Here is a 19,854-nt window from a genome sequence, read left to right as displayed (position 1 = left end):
TTCCTCTTACAGCGTCCACAGTTAATCCTGTTGGATGTGGTTGGTCTTTCTTGGTGGTATGCTGACAAAACCCTGGATATTGTGGCTCTTGATGCATCACAAAGACTTGCTGTCTTGGTCACAGATGCGCCAGCAAGATAATGTTGTGTGCATTGCAATATTTTGAGCAAAACTGTGCTCTTACCCTGCTTATTGAACCTTCACACTCTGCTCTTACTGGTGCAATGTGCAACTAATGAAGATTGGCCACCAGGCTGCTCCAATTTAGCCATTAAACCTTCCACGCTAAAATGGTAGGCGTTTCAGTTTCATTGTCCAACCCCTGTACATTATCGTCTTATTGTACAATAACCGACATGAACTTTTAACTGAATATTGTACATTATGTTTCCCTATGAAATAACTTGATTATTCAAGCCAGTTGCATAACCATAAACAGTGTATCAAAAATGGCACCCTATACATACACACTGGACTGCAGCAGATAAAAGGAAAAATATATAAAAATATATATGTAACAAACTACTATTAATTAAAAGTTTATTGTATTTTAAAAGAGTGTAATTGCATTAGTATGCTATTAAATTGTCAATATATCAGGGGAGAATGAGTCAAAAATTAAAAATGACAATAATATCACTTTATCAAATTATCTTTCGGACAATATATTCAACAAGTGATTTATTGTAACAGGCCAAACTGCAGGCCTGGAAAGCTTGAATAAGTGCTGAATTCCCAGCAGTGCCGTCCTCCGTCCCCATCCTCCTCTCAGTCTGTGTTCTGGTGGAGCGATGCTGGCGTGGGTGAGTATTCGCTCTCTCTCTCTCTCTGGCTGAGCCAGACTGATAAATCACAGGCGACAGCCCTGAAGCATGACTCTGTTTCTCCAGTCCACAGCTGAGAGATCAGCACTGCCCACTCACTACCAAATGTACTGGATGGATATGTTTACGTAATTTAAGTCTCCAATTGGTGTTTCTGTTAGTTTTCTTGCTGCATAATGGTTTATATTTACTTATATTTACGTAACTAACAAATTGGTTTCTTGTCTTTCACGCTGGGCTTTCCGCCTGTTTAAACATAATTAGATATGTAAATAATAAGCCTGCTGATGCATCAGATTCCCCCACATGTTTATACGTGTTCTCCATCTCCAGAAAACACTCAAACAAGAGCAGGAGAAAGAGGAAGAGTCTGAAAATCACACAAGACACAGACCAGAAACCATACCTATTATTACTATACTGATATACTATTAATGTAACTACTGCAAATACTGTTTAAAATAAAGATACCACACAGTTTTATTCAAGAAAAGCCAATAGTTGGGTAGGTGGGATAGGGATGCAAGATACTGGAAAAATATACATTGGCGTATTTTGTTGTTCTGGAATATATATTAAAATGTATAGCCATTTTATCTTTTGTCTAAAACCAAAATGTATCAATCCAACCTTTCATGATATTATTAATGCACACTATGTATAATAAATAAGATATAATAAATGACACTGGGCAGATATAATATGTCTCTGGTAGATAGAGCATGATTACCACCACTTATCTCAATGTTTGGTATCTATTATCTATTATCAGGGCTCCACCCTGTTCTAAAACCTAATGTTGATGATGTTGTAAAACACGATCACTACATTATCTTCAGACTAAAAGCACAGTGAGGTTTATACATCATACTTTGGATCACTTGAAACCACAAGCAAACAGTATCAGGTATCAGAAACCAAATTCACCTAATAAAAAGGCAGAAACACAGAGCAGTACGTACCCTGCGGAGGAAAAACACCTAATGTAAGACCTTCATTGATGTGCCCCACTTTGTAATTATCCAGGCTATGACTGTATGGTTGACGGCTTCCAGGCTACTTGCTCCCTTAAATAAACTCCTTTAAGCAAATAGCAGACTTCCAATTTCAGAAAAATTAGATGAAGTAATTACTGACTACACGCCTCTCTACATCCTGAGTCTGGATATTACTTTGAGTTGTGATTACTAGACAAAACACACACACAGACACACACCCACACACCACCTGATGACCTGTTGCCCTTTTGAACCGTAAACAAAGGTAATCTGTGGGAAAGGGAGACTTCCTGTTCACACAAATCCCAAAGAGGATAACAAGGCCAACAGTTCTCAACATCCCTTTAAATATAACACCAACCTCTACATCCTATTTATGAAGGAGAAGCATCTACAGACATTCCAACAGGTGCTAAAGAATGCCCTTATTAGATTAATAGCATTAAAATAGCATAAATACTTATAGAATATAGAATTTTAGCTGAGGTAAAGGAAACAAGACCAGGTTAAGTTATTTTTTTAGCGTACAAAAAAAAAAAATAATTTGTACTGTGTAGTATCAAAATTGCTATTAAAATACTCTTTTTTACATAGAGCAGTGATTAATTTTGATTTAATTATTTTAACTTTTGGCAGCACATTATCAAATTAACTGTAATACATTTTTCAGTCAGTGTTTTTAAATCTGTCATTGTTTTTTGATGATATCATTGATATGTTTAAAAAAGCATACAATCGATACAATAAGAAAATGTAATAAACAATCACTACACACACAACTCAAACAGTCAGTGTGTGTGTTTAAAGAGTGTGTGTGAGAGATTGTGTGTGGGTGTGTGTGCCAGCAACAAAGGCGTTGCACGCATTCTGACATCACATCTTCTGTTTTTGGCACGTCTCCAACAAAGCGGGCTGATCTGAGCCTTGTTGCTCGTCTAGACGCGACCCTAGCGCTCTGCCTAATCAGGTCATCAGCATATTTTAAGGGCAATTTGCACCCTGGCCTCTTTATCTGAGGGCATACGCAGTGCAGTGCAGCACAGTAAAGTGAAGTGCATGCATGCATAAATACGTTCCCCAGTAGCTCAGTAGCCCAGTGCCCTGCGCGGAAAGCCAGTACCAAACTGTTTTGCATCACCACAAAGACAAACGAGACCCAGCAGGAGATAAGAGGCTGATGCCATCGCAGCGCTGAGCGCTCTGAGTTGAACACTTGCGACAAACAGAGCGACAAACCCGGGAACAGAGCGCAACAATCAGCCAGCAAACGGAGCATTAGCCTGCGCTAATAGTTTTTGAATAGATTGCTATAGGAGCCCACGCCGGGTCTCAGCGTGCAGTGTGTGTACAGTGCTTTTGGCTGCATGTCTCTAGAGGCCTTTCTTTATATAGCCATCAATGGAAGAACTGTGGGCAACGGAAGTGGGATTTGCATGGAGAGGAAGATTTGCTGACCAAATCAGCCAGTATGAAAATCTGATAGATAGCCAAATACGTCAAGTTACAGCTTAATCATTAATTCATAATCACTCTGAAGGTGTCCTGTGGTATCTTAACACCAAGACATTAAAAAACATATTTCTTTAAGTCTAGTAAATTGTCATTTCATCGAATTTTATCATTTAACCCTCCTATTATGTTAATTTGTCAGGAACAGCAATGGTGTTCTGGGGTTAATTCGACCCGGTGCAAATTATTCCCTCGTTTAAAAAAATAAAAAAATAAAAACTGTTCAAACTTTTTTATGTTTTACTACTTTAATACTTTTAAAAAACCAACAAATAAAACACAATAGTTCACACTAACTAAGACAAGCAGAAGTTTCATAATAAAGAAAAATTCTTTCAACCAATTTTTCTAGATCTTCAAACTTTAAAGCGGGTCAAATATCCCCAAAACATAACAGGAGAGTTAAGGTGCTGAGTATGGATGGTACAAAATATTGATAACGCAATATATTTCATAATTTCTTTGCAATACATTGTCGATGCATGACGTCAAATGTGGAAATTTTTATTACAACTCTAAAATCCCTGAAACTAACCCCCAAATTTGACTTGTAATGTTACTGATTCATTTTTCCAAGAGGTGGCGATATATTTAAATGAAAAGGGGATAAACCTGCAGTGAAGAATATTGATTGTTAAATTGTGTAATACTGACACCAATAAATCTATAATTCCTGGTATTTGCTTATTCAGGAGTATTTCATTCTCTTTAGTATCACAGATGCCAGGAAGTTATATATTAAGTATCACAGAATCACAGTATTGTGATTTCGTCGTTATCATGAGGAACTTTTACAGCCCATGCCCGTCTGGAACCTACCGAGCACAAGCTCCTCCCATGTGAGGAAAACCCCACGAGACCTGTCTAATATTCTAGAGATCTAGAGAAGTTCTGAACTGGCCTTTTAACCATCAAAGTTAGGTTCCTATTAGTTTGGCTCAGATTGTGGGTTTGAATCTCAGCAATTCTGTTACCAAAAATGTGGGTGATTATCTGCAATATCTGCAGAAAGTTTCATTAGTTTCGGCTGATTTATTCACTGTAAATTACGACATTCATTTTGTTTCCAATTTTGCACAATAGGCCTTTCTAAGCATATGTTATCTCTACAGAAATCATTCATAAATATTCACACCAGTAATTCCCATATATTCCCTTGCATGCATCAGTGTACATGTAGAACCAAGACTTTCCCATTCATCACTTTCTGGAATGGGATTATTCAGCGAATGCTGGCTCTGGTCGGGCTGCCTGAAAGAAAGAAGCAGTTAACGCCTATCTGACCTGCTGATCATCAGCTATTTATCACTGCCTGGCATTTCGCTGAGACCCAGCCTGCCTCGCTAATGTGGCGAGGAGCCCCAGCTAACCGCGGCCAATCTCTGACTGGCGGACTGGGACAATTCAGCATCTCTATCCAGCACGCCCCCCCTCCCTGAGCTGACCCCCCGGGGAGAGTTCACTGTAGTGGTGTAGAGGACCCTCCCCCACATCCCCAAACCCGAGGGAACACAAGAGCCCTTCAGAACAGCGGACAACCATCCCACCCCCCCCCCACCGACCCCACCCCACGCTGCTGTTCCCGCTGCTCACTGACCAAGGTGCCACATGTTGGCATGGAACTGGACCACATAAACAAACAGAAGCACGAATACACACTCCACAGGAGTCTGAAGCTTAAAACAATTGAAAGCAAGGCTCAGCAGGACGGTATTAATATAATCAAGGAAGAGCAAAACAGTGAGGGATTGAGTTAACTGAGATAAACAGTTTACACACTGCACCGCTGCTCCGCAGAGATCCAGTCCAGGAACTTTTTGTGGTCATTTTTTGCTTCCCACACCTCAAAAACTGAAATAACCCAAAAATAATTGATCTGATCCACGTTAAGGTCTTTCTTACAAACAGTCAAGTAGGGGTGAAACGATTACTCGAGTAATTCCTTAAGTGCCTTAAGTAATCGTTTAATTAATTCTAAAATGCAGAGCACATAATTTAGCGCAGACTTTAATGTGAAATAGGGCACTTAGCGTTGCGTCACCCACCCACAGGAAGCAGGTGGAGGAGGCGGATCTTTTTGAAGTGTTGAGCAGGTAAATTTAACTTATAACAAATCAAAGAGATTAACATTAATGTACCTTAATAACATAACAACAGCGCTGTGGAGTGCTGATTATTATTAATACTGTCTAATGTGTGCGTAGTTAGTTTATTACAAAAGAGACAAGTTCTAGACTTAATACAGGCTTTATATAATTCATCAGTAAACACATGAAGCCAATGTTTATGCATTTATTATTGATTAATGTCCTATATTTAATGCTTATAAGAAATCGTAAGTTGAAATAATTTAACTTATTAAATTATTAATTATTAAATCATTACTTGTGGTATTTATGTCTATTTTGTGTTTTATTTATTTATATTTGTGTTTGCAATGTGAAAATATATGTTGTGAATTTAAAAATTAAACCAACTGGTCATTCATTATTAAGTAAAATTGCTTATTTTATGAAATTTCTTATTTTATGTTTTATCGGATTACTCGATTAATCGAATCGATTTTTCAGTAGAGTACTCGATTGCTAAAATAATCGATAGCTGCAGCCCTAAAGTCAAGCTTACTTACAAATTAGTTTCAGCAGCTTTTAAATCATGATTGAATCACTTTTATCATTACTGCTAAAATTGTCTTGTGATATTTCGAGAATTGTAAAATTACAGTATTGCGATATTCATCTGCCATTGTTTATGTAGTTAGCCTACCTAGCTATTAGCTATATTCAGCAGTTATACAGCTTAATATACATTTTTCTGTGAGTTGTTAAGTCTGTCTTACGAGGCCAATTAAGATCGTAACACCTCTGATCAGTAAAAGATGCTGCCATAAATACACCCCGACACAAGCCGGCACATGGCAAGCACATGAAGGCTCAGGCCTGGAAGCGGCGAGGGCTATGAAACAGAGCAGTCTTCCCTCAAATCAAACGCTCGCTCTCTCCCACAACCACATGAATCGCCCAACGGTTGTTTTGTGTCCCCAACACCGAGATTACATAATGCAGCTCCTGTGCTCTGAGCGGCATCTGTGTGGAGAGACTGGAGCGCAGTGTTCTGGCTCTCCATTAGCAGGCTCGATGGCCCGTTAGGCGTGCTGTCTTTAGCGCTGCTCTGACTGGATCCTTTATACAGAAACAAAGCCTGTTAGCTCATTCCAACCGAACACGAGACTGAAGGAGGGACTGTTACGGTGCTAGCGCTGCTGTTAGCACTGGGATCAGCCTGGATTAAGAGAAATGTACACATATTTAAGTGTTTGGTGTCTGAAGTTCGTTTTCTTAGTTTTTATCTGATTCTATGCTAATGTTGAGGCTAATATCACATTTGCCCCACAAACAGCAAGAGTAAATGGAGTAAATGAATGAATTCATCCACTTCATGGGTTTTTATTAGAGGAACTTCATAATTCAGTGGTTCATGTTAAATGGTTAATTGCAGTAAAATTTTCTTTCTTATTGTTTTGGTATTTTTTGGGAAAATTATTTATGTTTTTAGTTTATATGCATGCACTTAATATTCTCCACTTTAGAATTGTAATACCTCTTTGTTGTTTTATTTATGTTGTTTTACAGTTTCTGCTAAATGTGTAAAAGTATTATCATTCTATAAAATAAAACATTTATTTGTTTTGAATACAACATTTGTGTTTTGTAATACTGCTAATAATAAAACTGTTGCTCTCACAGATTAGTACAAATACAAATAGCTATTTTACCTTCTGTCCAAAACTAAAATCAATGAATTGAAATGTCTTCTGAGCTTTATATACAATGATAATGATGACATTAACATCCACTCTATTCCCAAATACTGTGAATATGTAAAAGTCTGTAAAAGTTTCTAAAAAATTAACTACTTCATGGAAAACACTCTGTTTATATCTTAACCAACAAATTATACAGGAATCAGTGGAATTCCCCATTGAGCGATGTAAAATTGACTGGTGTATGTGTTCAATGTACGACACACTATTCTTTATATAATGAACAAAAGTACACACTTTAGGTGTTGCTGCTACTACTGCGTTTAGCTGTATTTTGTAAAGAACATGAAGTCCTTTAATGAAGGTGATGGTTCTATTTGGATGAGATAAAAACAACTGTGTCACAATTTTGTTAAGTAGAACGTTTTCTGAATGTTAAAATTAATGTTCTTAAAACATTCAAACTGCAATGTTTTTAGAATATTACTTTTAATGTTTCCATAATGCTACTATTTGTTTAGATATGAACGCTATGTAAGAAACGCAAACCATTTTCATGTTACTAATTGTTCTTGTGAAGTTCTCCGTTAGCTGGGCTGAGTTAGCTGGGCTGACACCTGCTGCTGTACCAGTGTACAGAGGCCAATCAGCTTCCCCCAGTTCTCAGATACCAGTAATGGCGAACACATTCCCAAATACACCCTCGGCCAGAAGGTCAGGAAGCCGCCCTGGATCCACACACAAACAAACTGCTGTGAACAAAGCTCACTGCGCTGCGGCCCAGCGTTCCCAGAGTACACGCGGAGGAGGAGGCCGAGAGGAAGGAGATGCGAGGTCTTTGCAGGCGGTGACGTCAGACAATAACAGACCCCTTTTGAGGCCGCTGCCCTCTGGGGGAAGTCGGAAAACAAAACCTAAGCCAAGGGCATTCAGAGTGAGGCAGGCCTAAGCGGCGAATGAGGATGTACCTTTTGTTGTTTACTTGGCTGGCAGGCCAGCAGCTTGTGTGGCGGTCACCTGGGCTCCGTCCAAGCGGCAACCGGCTAATCCCCACACTGTAAGAAAGATTTACGCCAGACTTCTAGAACATGCTTCAGATTCTGAGCAGCAGAGTTGTCATACATTGCTCCTCAATTTTTGGAAATGAAAGAGTTTGATTTGGGGCATAAATGTTGTTCACTGCAGAATTTTAGCCCCACCCACTTATGCAGAAGTTATAAGGAGTGTTTCAGAACTGAATAAAGCAAAATACAGGGCAGGGCAGATATATGATGAACAGACTTCATAAATCGGCCTTAAAGACACTGTAACAAAACCTGCCTGTTATTAATACGGGGTAAAGAGAGGTTGGAAAATTAATGTACACTAAATATTTTTGAGATTGTTTAAAAATATAATATTTTTTAGAAAATATATAATATGAAGATTAACTAAAAGGATTCTATTAAGAGAAACTGGTATTTTTAATGACATCCACAAAATAATACAAATTCTGTGGATAAAACAGAAAAGTACAATAGGTAGAACAGGTTTGTTAGAAGCTAAACTGAAATTTGCTGCAAAACATTTTGTGGCCTCTTCAATCCTGTCTGAGCACATTTTTTCCAAAGGTTGACTAAACTGTGAACAAGACCAGAAACAGACCCTGTTTACCAGAACACTTAGACAACAGGGCTGCAACAATTAGGGCTGCAACTAATGATTATTTTGGTAGTCGACTAATCCGTCGATTATTTCTCAGCTTAGTCGATTAGTCAACGATTATTTCTGCTATTCCCTCCATATTTGCTTGCTGTGGGTACGGCTCCTGTTTCTAGATTTCTCTATCAGTCCAAAATGATGAAAACAGCTGAACATGAGATTTAAATGCCGTAGAAAAGTCCAGAACAATTAAATGTCATTTAAATGAGGAAAGTGCTGCAGTTAAGAGGTTAAGTGAGTTCTTCCACTGTGTTCCTGTCCACAGAACTTTGTGTAGTGCTACTAATTAACAATTAGTTGACAATGAACGTTTGGAGTCAACCAATTTTTATAATCGACATTGTCAATTATATCGACTAATCATTGCAGCACAAGCAACAAGAAGTTGTTCAAATTTCACTGTCAACTATATGTTAATGAGCTAAGGGGTTAAGGGGCTGCTAACTCACTCAGTTCATATTAATACATTTGATTAAGCTATTAATTATATTAATTTCATGGGACATTCTTTAATTTGATATGGAAACTAGCTATGTTATATTAAGAAAGAAATTGGACATTCACAGGTGTGCAGACTTGAGCAGGTGAGTTCTTAGGAAGTTGTCTATGTCTATGTTTCAATAAAAATATCCACAATTATCATCACATATTGATGTGATGATATTGATCTATTGCAAACGAAAACGATACATGTCACTATCAATGGTTTGTCCCTCCTCTAGAGAAGTAGACAAGTGAGAACTGCCAGAGTGGTAAGAGTCAGTGCCCAGTCAGCAACAGGGGACCATAAATGATGAAGGACACCCACACAACACCAGCCAGTCCAGGGGAGTGAACCAACAACCCTCTGGTCTCAGGCCTCAGGCCATATTGATACGCCCCCTAAATATGTCCCACTCCCAGGAATGTCCGGCTGTTTGTCCCTGTAGTATGCGGGCACCGAGCAGAGGGCAGCGGGGTAGAGGGGTAGGGGGGCAGAAGGGCAGCCTCGCCTCGTTCCACAAGCTCCAGTAAAAGGCGCTGGTACTATCACCCCCCATGCTGTGCGCACTGGCATGAATCATCATGGCCGCCGGCCTCAGGAGGCTTGGTCCCCTGGGGGCTGAGAGATTAACACACGACAGGCCTCGTTAACCCTGCACAAAGCCTGATGCTAATCCTGAGCGATCGCATGGCCGGACTGTCCTCCAACCCATGGGGATGAGAGAGCGTGTGTGTGAGAGTGAGAGAGAGAGAGAGAGAGAGAGGCTTACTGTACATTAGAAAACAAATAAACTTAATAAACCCACCCAACACCAGTTGTCCCGGCAAGAGAGTCCACAACAAACACGGTTTTGATGAGGTCCGGTCTGGCCCAGGCCCCGGGGCTCCGGGGGGACGGTCACAAAGGCAGCGTTGTGGCCGAGAGTGGGTGGGATTGACTGCCAGGAGAAAGCGCATAAGTGCATGTGTGACTTCATATTCAGTGGGGAATCCACCTTCAATTAAACTTACTAAAGTTACCGCTTCATTACTCCACGTGGTGGCGCTAATCAAATGAACAGAATAAACCTGAAGTGAAGAATATTGGTTATTAAATTGTGTGAAACTGACACCAATAAATCCATTTAATTGACACCAATAATTCCTGCTATTTGCTTATTTAGGAGTATTTTATCTTCTTCAGTAACACAGATGCACTGATGCATCATAGAGAATTGTCTTTTGAAATATCGAGTATCACAGTATCGTGATATCAGCATTATTGTGGGCATCGTATCGTGAGATGCCCTGTGAGTCCCACTCCTACTCACCAGTGCATTAAAGAGACATGTGTGGGCTAACCCTGGTGACACCAGTCATCCCCCACCCCCATCAGGGTCCCGTCCACAGTGGGTGGGGTGGGTGCTGGGGGCACGGAGGAAATCTGTAGTGTCATTTGTAACCTGAAGAGAAGGACCATTACTATTATCCTCTCTGTGCACTCAGAGCCTGCCGGGAAACGGATTAGGGGGGGCAAATTAGATAAGTGCTGATCAGGAGCAGCTGGTGGGGTTCGATCAATAGCATTGGACGCACTCACACACACACACACACACACACACACTGCACAATGGCTGCAGATAACATCTGCACCAGACAGCCAATATGCCTGCCAGCTAACAGAGTGAGGCAGCATAAAACACACACACACACACACAATGCAGGAAAGTGCTCTACCTATAAGAGGATTACCGATCCTCCTGCCAGGAGGTGACTGGCACAGGCCAGATGGAGCTTCACAGGTGCAGAACACTGCAAACAAACCTACATCAACAAACCTAAATCTCTGAAATATAATGAAGAGGAAGATGGATGATCACAAGCCATCAAACCAAGCTGAACTGCTTGGCATAAAGTTATCCAAAAGCAGTGTGTAAGACTGGTGGAGGAGAACATGCCAAAATGCATGAAAACTGTGATTAAAAAACAGGGTTATTCCACCAAATATTGATTTCTGAACTCTTAAAACATGTAATGTAATGTAAAAAACAACTGCCAGGAATATATTGGAGGCTTTATTGTTATTGATGGGTATCTGTATTATGCTGACATCGGCAGAAATATCTGAAAGTGTCCTTTCATATCATACACATACATACATAAAATAATAAAAATTGTTTTCATTATGTATATAATAATGCGATATCATGATAAATAGAATGTTATTTTTTTTTTGTTTAACTATTATTAATTTTATGCACACCTAACAACAATGTTTGTTCCTACCAAAAGGGGGTACATTTTATATTTGTACAAAATAAAACTAAAACATGTAGCTAGTTGCACTAGTATTATTAGTAAACTAATAAATTAATAAAATATTTGTTCGTGTTTTTTCATGCTGCCAATCATCGTAAAAATACCCTGAAATACTGTGATATTACTGTATGACTGTATCAAACCTCCCTATTAACTGGTATGCTGTACTTTATCTGCCCCAGAATCTGAGCTGGATCATCAGTGACTGGTCAGAAAAAAAAAGCATCCTGCAAAAACATGAGCTCATTTGCATATGACAGCCTCAGCAGCAGTGCAGCAGGCGAGGCTGAGCTTCTGATTACCCAGCGATGCTCCTCCTGCAGCTCCTCCTCTCAGTTCAGTGATAGATCTGTTTATATTCAGCAAGCGCTGACTGGTCAGGCGGCCGTGTGCTGTGGGAATCAAAAGTACACACCGCATGTGACTAAACTCACAGTGGATACAGCAGATCAATCAGCTGTGCCAATAACCCCACCCCCCCATACCCTCCGGCTCCGGTTATTCAGAGGTGATGGTTATGATGGGTAATCGAGTGTTACAGCAAATCTGTTACCTAATCACAGCAGCCACCAGCCAGAACACCCATATCAAGGGATTTAAAATATGTAAATAAGCCTCTATCTCTATTGTTATAAATTCTTATGTTGCAGCAGCACCAGATATCTGAACTCTACAGTATATCATAAGACAGTATAAAGCATGTGTGTGTTACATCTCTGTACACATTTCTAAACACTTCTGTTTAGCATGTCTGTTTGTATTTTAAAGGGCCCAAATCACTGGCATCACTAAACGTTTCCATGTTTAAAACTGTTGGTAAAAAACACACTCAGTCCATGCACTGTATATAAGGTTACTTAAACTTAACTTAAACTTAAAACTACATAAAATTGTAGCTTGCTCTTATAACCTAAAACACTAAGTCCAGATACTTATAAATTATAACTAAAACAAAAAATGCACTCACAAGAGAAGGTAGCATGGAGGGAATGACTACACACTGATGCTGAGTGAGGGTGGAAATACCCAGTATACAAAAAGATGGTGCCAAAAGCCAACAAGAAAGGTGTGCATTTCAAATAAGGGTCACTATAAGGCTTACTATGGGTCACCATATATAATTATAATAATTATAAATGTATATAATTGAAACGACTCATTGAACAAATTTACCACAGATAACCAGTGTTTATCTCAGCTACTTATTTTAAGTTTGTGTGGCATAATTGGCCTAATTAGCCTCAGTGACCTTTAGATGTATTATATTTACAATATTTACATTACTGTGAATGTTTTTTACTTCAAAAAGTGAGGGAAATAGAATTTCATGATTGAAGCCTATTAAAGAAATTCGGTTGCTACTATAAACGTACTGGATTTTAATATTCAGACCTTACTGTAACATTCACTGCCTTACAATAGAATTTATAGTGGTCTTGTGTTCAATATGCATTTATCATACTGATTTCATACTGGGAGTATGCCTGTCACGAAAACCAATTTTTGATCGGACGATATATATATTGTCCAGAAATAATTATGACAAACAAGATTATTGTCCTTTTAACACAATTTTATGCCACTGATAAAATTATTTAAAATAGAATAACGCATCAATTACACCCTATAAATTATTATTAATTATGAAAACTATTAATTGAGATTGAGATTGTAATAGATTTTTGTTTTAAATATCCAAAATAAAAAAAAATGACAACCAGTTTGAAGTACAGCACTTTTTACATATGCAAAAATAATGAAAACCTGTGGAAAAAAAAAAAAAAACTCTTTCGTTTTGGGGTTTTGCCCCGAGGTTGATAGTTTAATTATCATGACAGGCCTAATCATTAAGATATTTCATCATAATACTGCTAAGGTTTCTCCTTTAAAACAGTTCAAACTTGTGACAAAACCAGGGTATGTTTTTTATAAAATTGTACAAATGCCACAAAAGTAACCTCGGGAAGCTATTAACCCTTTCATTATGTGAGAATGACTGCAGCAGCCTGAAGCTGAGGGTCCTGTATATTACCCTACAGGAGGAGTTATAAGGGGGTCATATCTACCATTTAATGCCTTACACATTTACACAATATCAAATTTCACAAAAATGCTCATCCTGAAATACTCAGGGGAGGGTATGAAAGGTCAGGAGACGTGGTGTTTAGAGAAAAGCGGGGCGTGACTTGTGGAGTACACAAACAGAGAAAACGACCACAGCTGCAACACGATGCCGCTTCACAACCCCACAGCCAACTGGCACGAGCGACAACTGCCCGCACCCATGGGGGCATTATTATCTGCACCACAGCAATCGAGCGGGGAAGCATTAGCATGAGGTCGTAGCACTATCGGTTATTACATACACACACACACACTTATACAGCAGCAGGAAACCACAGCATTTCTGGCACAGCCATCTTGGGTAAACATTGAGAGGCACGGCGCGGTCACCCTGAGAGTATCAGTGACAGTTGCGGTGCAGATAATCGTAGCGCTGCAGACTTAGATGATTATAAATGGGGCCGGTTGTGACATTTGTGAGGTCACTCAGTTCCTCCAGTAATTATACTGGGGAATAAGGAAGAAGGATGGTCGAGCCGTCCAATCGTAGAGGACCCGGGAGACGGCTGAGTCATTCTCACGTTCCCCAGGCCTCCGCGGCGACCACTTGTCACAGCGTGACACGCGGGTAATTGGTGGCGGCACAGGACTGGACCCAGAATCCTGCAGGCCTTGGTACTTGAGCAGGACGAACGCTGAAATCTGGGTCACAAATCTGCTGGAGTAATGCAGAGAGATGGTACAGCGCTGCCCAAAACCCTGCAGGACCTTCAGCTCATGAAATGTCCAGCGTGACCTTTAGCAACACGGCACATTACACTGAACAGCAGAAAACAGGGTCAACACCTCGCGTTCCTGCTGAGATCTCATTCTGACAATCCACGAGGATCGGATCATTCTGCATTAGACCAATGTCCTGTATCTGAGGATGACAGATATCTGGGAGAGATTTAGGCAGAGTTCTCACTATAATGAGCTCCAAAACACTGTCTCATACGGCTGTGTACTGGCAAGAACAGGGGTGGGCAACAGGGGCGGGCGATATGGTTCTTGGCTATATGACAAAGCACTGACGAGGCAAAATGGTTTATGGCATATATTTAAATTTTCTGTCACTGAAATAATGATAATATAATAAAATATTAATGCAATTACATCAAGATTAATGAACATTTAATTATTAAGAATGATAAAACATTGCAATTTTGTAAAATATCCTAATTATTTTTTTAATTAAAGTCAACATAACAGATCATTCCATTTAATGTCTCTCCTTGTTAAGAAAAATAAAATAGGTAATACATCCAAAAAAACATTTGATTGATGATTGATGTCTATTTGTACAAAGTACAAAGCATTAATATCATGACAGGACTAGGCCTGTAAACAAAGTAACTATTAATTAATTAAGAAATGCTGATATTATGTTGATATGAATCTGTTAATTATGATCCTTTAAGACCTGACAGGCCCGTATTGTGTCCGGGGCCTATACCTTAGTCCATTAGTCTTAAAAGACTGGAGTTAAATAGGCCTTTTCATTTTAAATCAGTTACTGAAGAATACTTCACATTTAACCAATTATAATTAGAATGTGGGTTCACAGGGTTAAATAGCCTAGGTAACCTCAGTATAGGCTAACATTAATTTTGGGATTGTTATGAATTAAATATTGTCCTAGAAATACTTTAGATGAACTATTTTATTATTTATCTCTTTATTTTATAATGATTTTATAAATGCAAGCTTAATTTATGTCCTTATTTAATGATACTTTAAACTATTCTAAATTATTATTTAGACATATTTTAAAATATCCTAAACAAGTACATTTCAGATATCAGTACTGGTATGGTTATCATCCTGGTCATTTTAATATTAGTCCTGATACTCCCCCAATACTCAAGACTTCAATATTAACATTAATATTACCCTGAACTCAATATTATATGATATGGCTGATGCATCGTATTGATACTTAGAACACAGTGGGGTGAGACAAAATATCAATATTGTGACTTTGACTCAGAACTGCCCCCAGCATCTCTAGTACGAAAGCCACGCCCCCACTTCCCAAATCCCAGGTTAATCTGTGAACATAACATCACCAAGAAATGATACAAAGCATGTCAAGCCCCTTTTTGTGACTAAGTCGATATTTTAAACAAGCTGTGCTGAATATTGAGCTGCAGTGTTCTCCAGAGCCCCCCCCCCCCCCCCCCCCACCACCCTCACCCAGAGAGAACACCCCCACCTCCAGTCTTCTGTTTGCTTGAGAGACAGACAGGTAAATATCAGCTCTGATATTACAATCAATAAACTTTCACACAGTAAGACTCACAGAGAGGATGACAGAGGACAAATCAATACAGCAATTCACAACATAACACACACACACACACACTTCAACCTGAGTATTGATATTGTCCCAAATCTCATGATTGTATTAGGCACAGGTGTCACCCCTATACTCAAGACTTCAGTATCATTATCAAAACATTTATTATAAGTATCAGAATTTACATTTAAATCACATTTAAATGATTATCAACGGGCCCATAAATCTTTTTAAGCAAATTGATTATATAATCAGTGTAAAGTACATTGACTTAACTGTATATTTTATTACAGGAGTGTAAAATGTTGTTAAATTGGATGAACTGGTGTACATTTAAAAGAGAAATTGCCGTACTAAACATGGGATACTATTTAAAATTTAGTTTTTAAGCATTCTGACTGTGATCATGCACATTCTGATATAACATTTGATTGCCCAGCCCTTCTCTCAATAAACATTAACTATAAATTAGTTTCAATACGTATACCCAAAACTCAACCTTGTATTTTATCAGGGTCTGAAAATAACAGTTTATCAGTTAACAATACACATCTTTAATCCACAATTACAAAACAGGAGGACACCCTGAAATCGGACTTAAAATTTGAACTTGCGATACAACACCCTCAACTGGCTCTCGGGTGGCAGCCTGGCATTACCTTACACCCTGGATTCTCTCCAAACACTACAAAGCCCGTCACAATAATCGCCCCAGGACCCAATTTATCTGGAAGGGCATCAATAGCTGGTGGCAGATCACTGCAGAAAATATCGACCTGCCCTCGCCAGCTGTAATCACCCTGTTTGAGCGTTTGCTCTGCAGGGCTCGGTATAAAGAGGAGACAGATCTGAAGCACAAATCTACACTGCGCGTCGCCTGCCGCTGTGCGTATGTAGACCCCAGTCTGTCTGTCTGCCTGAGACATCCAACTGACAGAACTGTCTAGATGTTCAAAACCTCCCTAATATCAGAACCGGACAAGATTTCTGTAAAATAATAAATAAAATTGTACTAAAAACTAGGGGTGGGACAAAACATTGCTATTATGATATATCTCATTGTTTTTGTCTGTAATACATTATTAATATGCGGCATAGTGGTGGGAATCAAGGGGCATCTCATAATATGATAATATCTTAACTTGTTACCCACAATGACCATGATACTCCATATATCACAAGACAATTATCTACGATATTTCACGGCATCTGTGTTTCTACAAAGAATAAAATATTTTGAAATAGAAAAAAAACAAGGAATTGAAAATAGATTTGGTAGCTTTGTCCTATTTATCTGATTAGCATGATCACTTGGAGTAATGAAGCAGTAACTTTAGAAAGTCTAATGGGGGGTGAGGCTTTGGGAGTTTAGATTTCCTATGTTCCAATAAAAAAATCCATATTTGATGCCATATATTGATACTGTATCGCAAACGAAAACAATACAATATATTGGAATATCAATATTTTGTCCAATCCCTACATCCCACTGACAGCACTGTCTGGATGCCCAAAAATGTCCCTAATATCAGACCATGAAAAGATAGCTGTAAAAAAAAATGGCATCTAAGGATACTGTGTATAAAATTGTACTAACAACCAAGTGCAGAAGATCTGACACCAGCATGCTCTAAACAGGGAGGACAGCCCTGTTATCATGGCTAACTGAACCCAGTCCCCCTTCGGCAGAATGAATGGAGCTGCTCGCCTCCGACTGCAGAACAATAGACCCCAAACGATGAAGCTGCAAGAAGAGGAGAAAGAGGAGGAGGAGGAGGAGGAGGAGGAGGAGGAGGAGGAAAGTTTCAGCAAGCTGGAGGATCTGAAAAGAAACAGCACTTCAGCAGCAGCATGCCACCGACCCACCCATTCCCTAGTCATACAGCAAGAATCAGAACCGAACAGAGGGCCATCAGTCTCGGCCACAATGCCGGTTCCGCCACCGCCCAGTTCCTCAGGCCTCCATCACCATCCACCTCCATCCGTCTCTGAACACCAGCGGTTCTGGAATCACAGGCTGGGGAGGTTTAGAGCCTCCCTGCCTGAATAGCAGTGAGTCCTCTTGTGAGGTTATATGGGAGGGTTAGAGCAGGAAAATCACTCAAATGTTCCGCACTGGAGGACTATATATGGATGGAGATGCAGAACTGCAGAACCCAGAAACAATGACTGTTACGCTGTTCAGTCTGAAAGAGGGAGTGCAGGAGAAACGGTCTGAAGAAGAACTGGACTAATAAAATCCCAAACCATCCAAACTATACAAACTATACAAACCCAGAGCATGATAATCTTTTTATGTTTTTTAAAGGAAAAAAATAGCAACAAGTTAGTCTGATTATGATATCAACAGCTATACATATATATGTATATATATATACGTATATATATATATATATATATATACGTATATATATATATATATACGTATATATATATATATATATATATATATACATAGATAGATATATAGATGTAAATGGATATATAGATATAAAGAACCTGTATGAATATATTATAAATTTACTATAGGCAGAAAGATAGATATCTTTTTGAAAAAAAAATATGAATCACAATTCATATTTACAGAAACAAATAAATATATATATAAAAAATTCCCCCTCTCTGTATATATATATATATATATATTCTTTTCTCCCACTGTTCTGAGGCACAATACGAGCGCATTTGCATATTAATAGATTTCGCCGGCAGCTCCACCAGTATGAATCAGTTCAGTGGATTCAAATCAGACAAAAACGCCCTCAGCCTCTCTCCTCACACACACTTCCATTTTCACTCTTAATATAATATTACACACCCCATTACTGAACACAACTCTTATATATGGTCACACATGATAATCTAATGATCTAAAAGCAGAGGGTAAATGTGCGGTGAGTGGCTGAGGGGATCGTACCGGAGCTCCGGCGCTTTTCCTCTTCCAGCTACGCCCAGTCCAGCCGCTCCTCTCCGCGCCCTCTGTTCCTCAGCGTCCGGGGAGACAGCGCGGGGTCCAGCCGAGCCAGTGAGAGCCTGTAACGGTACCGGGAGGATGAAGACGAACAGCCGGGCTGCTGCGGAGCTGCTGCCGTGTCGAGAGTACAACAAGAAATGTAACCGAGGAGAGAGGGATTCTGAGAGAGTGAGAGAGGAGAGAGATACTGAGGGAGGGAGAGATACTGAGAGAGTGATACTGAGTGAGAGTAAGGGAGGGATACTGAGAGAGAGGGAGAGAGAGGGGTGATGCGCGTCTCCTCTGAAGAATAGGATCAACGCTTTAGGCCGCGGACACGAACACTCCGACACTCCCTAACAGCGGGCGGGCGGCCGGGCTGAACCATCGCGGGTGAGGCGCGGGGGGGCGGGAAACATTCAAAGGCGCGAAAAAGCAGCTTCAGGATTCTCCAGCCAATCAGGACCGGACCACGACTAACGACTGGAGTTTATGCAAATTAGGGATGATGTCATTCCTACCCCGTTCAGAAAGTTTCCAATCTTTCTATCCCTCTGTTACCCCTCCCCAATCCATCCCGACCCCCCTCTGCCCCGCGCAAGATGCACGCTCCCGCCGTTTCTTTTGTGAAGAACAATGAAGATATTTTTATTATTAAACTTTTAAACACTTTTGATACAGTAAAATCTACTGTATTTACTCCACTCGAGTAAAAACACAAATCCTCTGTACTAAACACACTGTTCTGTAGCAGCAGGTGGTTCAGTCCTTGGTGGTGCTGAGTTTAGAGGTCAGGCTGGATGCTGATGGAGCCACTGTGGACTCAGAACTATGGAGGCCCATTTCCACCATCTAACGTAAAAAAAAAAAAAAATAAATAAATAAAGCATGTGTTTTTCTCATCATTAAGTAAAATGCTCATT

General features: G+C 39.6%; 1 protein-coding gene across 1 annotated transcript in view; it reads right to left on the bottom strand.

Moving 5' to 3' along the window:
* wu:fb95e10 (uncharacterized) overlaps positions 1–19,268 on the bottom strand; it is a 54,092-nt gene extending 34,824 nt beyond the window's left edge. The window contains exon 1 of the mRNA XM_049475917.1: positions 18,896–19,268. The gene's annotated coding sequence lies outside the window, so the exon portion shown is untranslated. The remainder of the gene's footprint in view (positions 1–18,895) is intronic.
* Between the last annotated feature and the right edge of the window lie 586 nt (positions 19,269–19,854).

Source organism: Astyanax mexicanus, chromosome 3 (genome assembly GCF_023375975.1).
Source record: "Astyanax mexicanus isolate ESR-SI-001 chromosome 3, AstMex3_surface, whole genome shotgun sequence".
Lineage (NCBI taxonomy): Eukaryota > Metazoa > Chordata > Actinopteri > Characiformes > Acestrorhamphidae > Astyanax > Astyanax mexicanus.
Note: the sequence above shows the minus strand (reverse complement) of the source record. Positions and strands in the feature narration are given on the sequence as shown.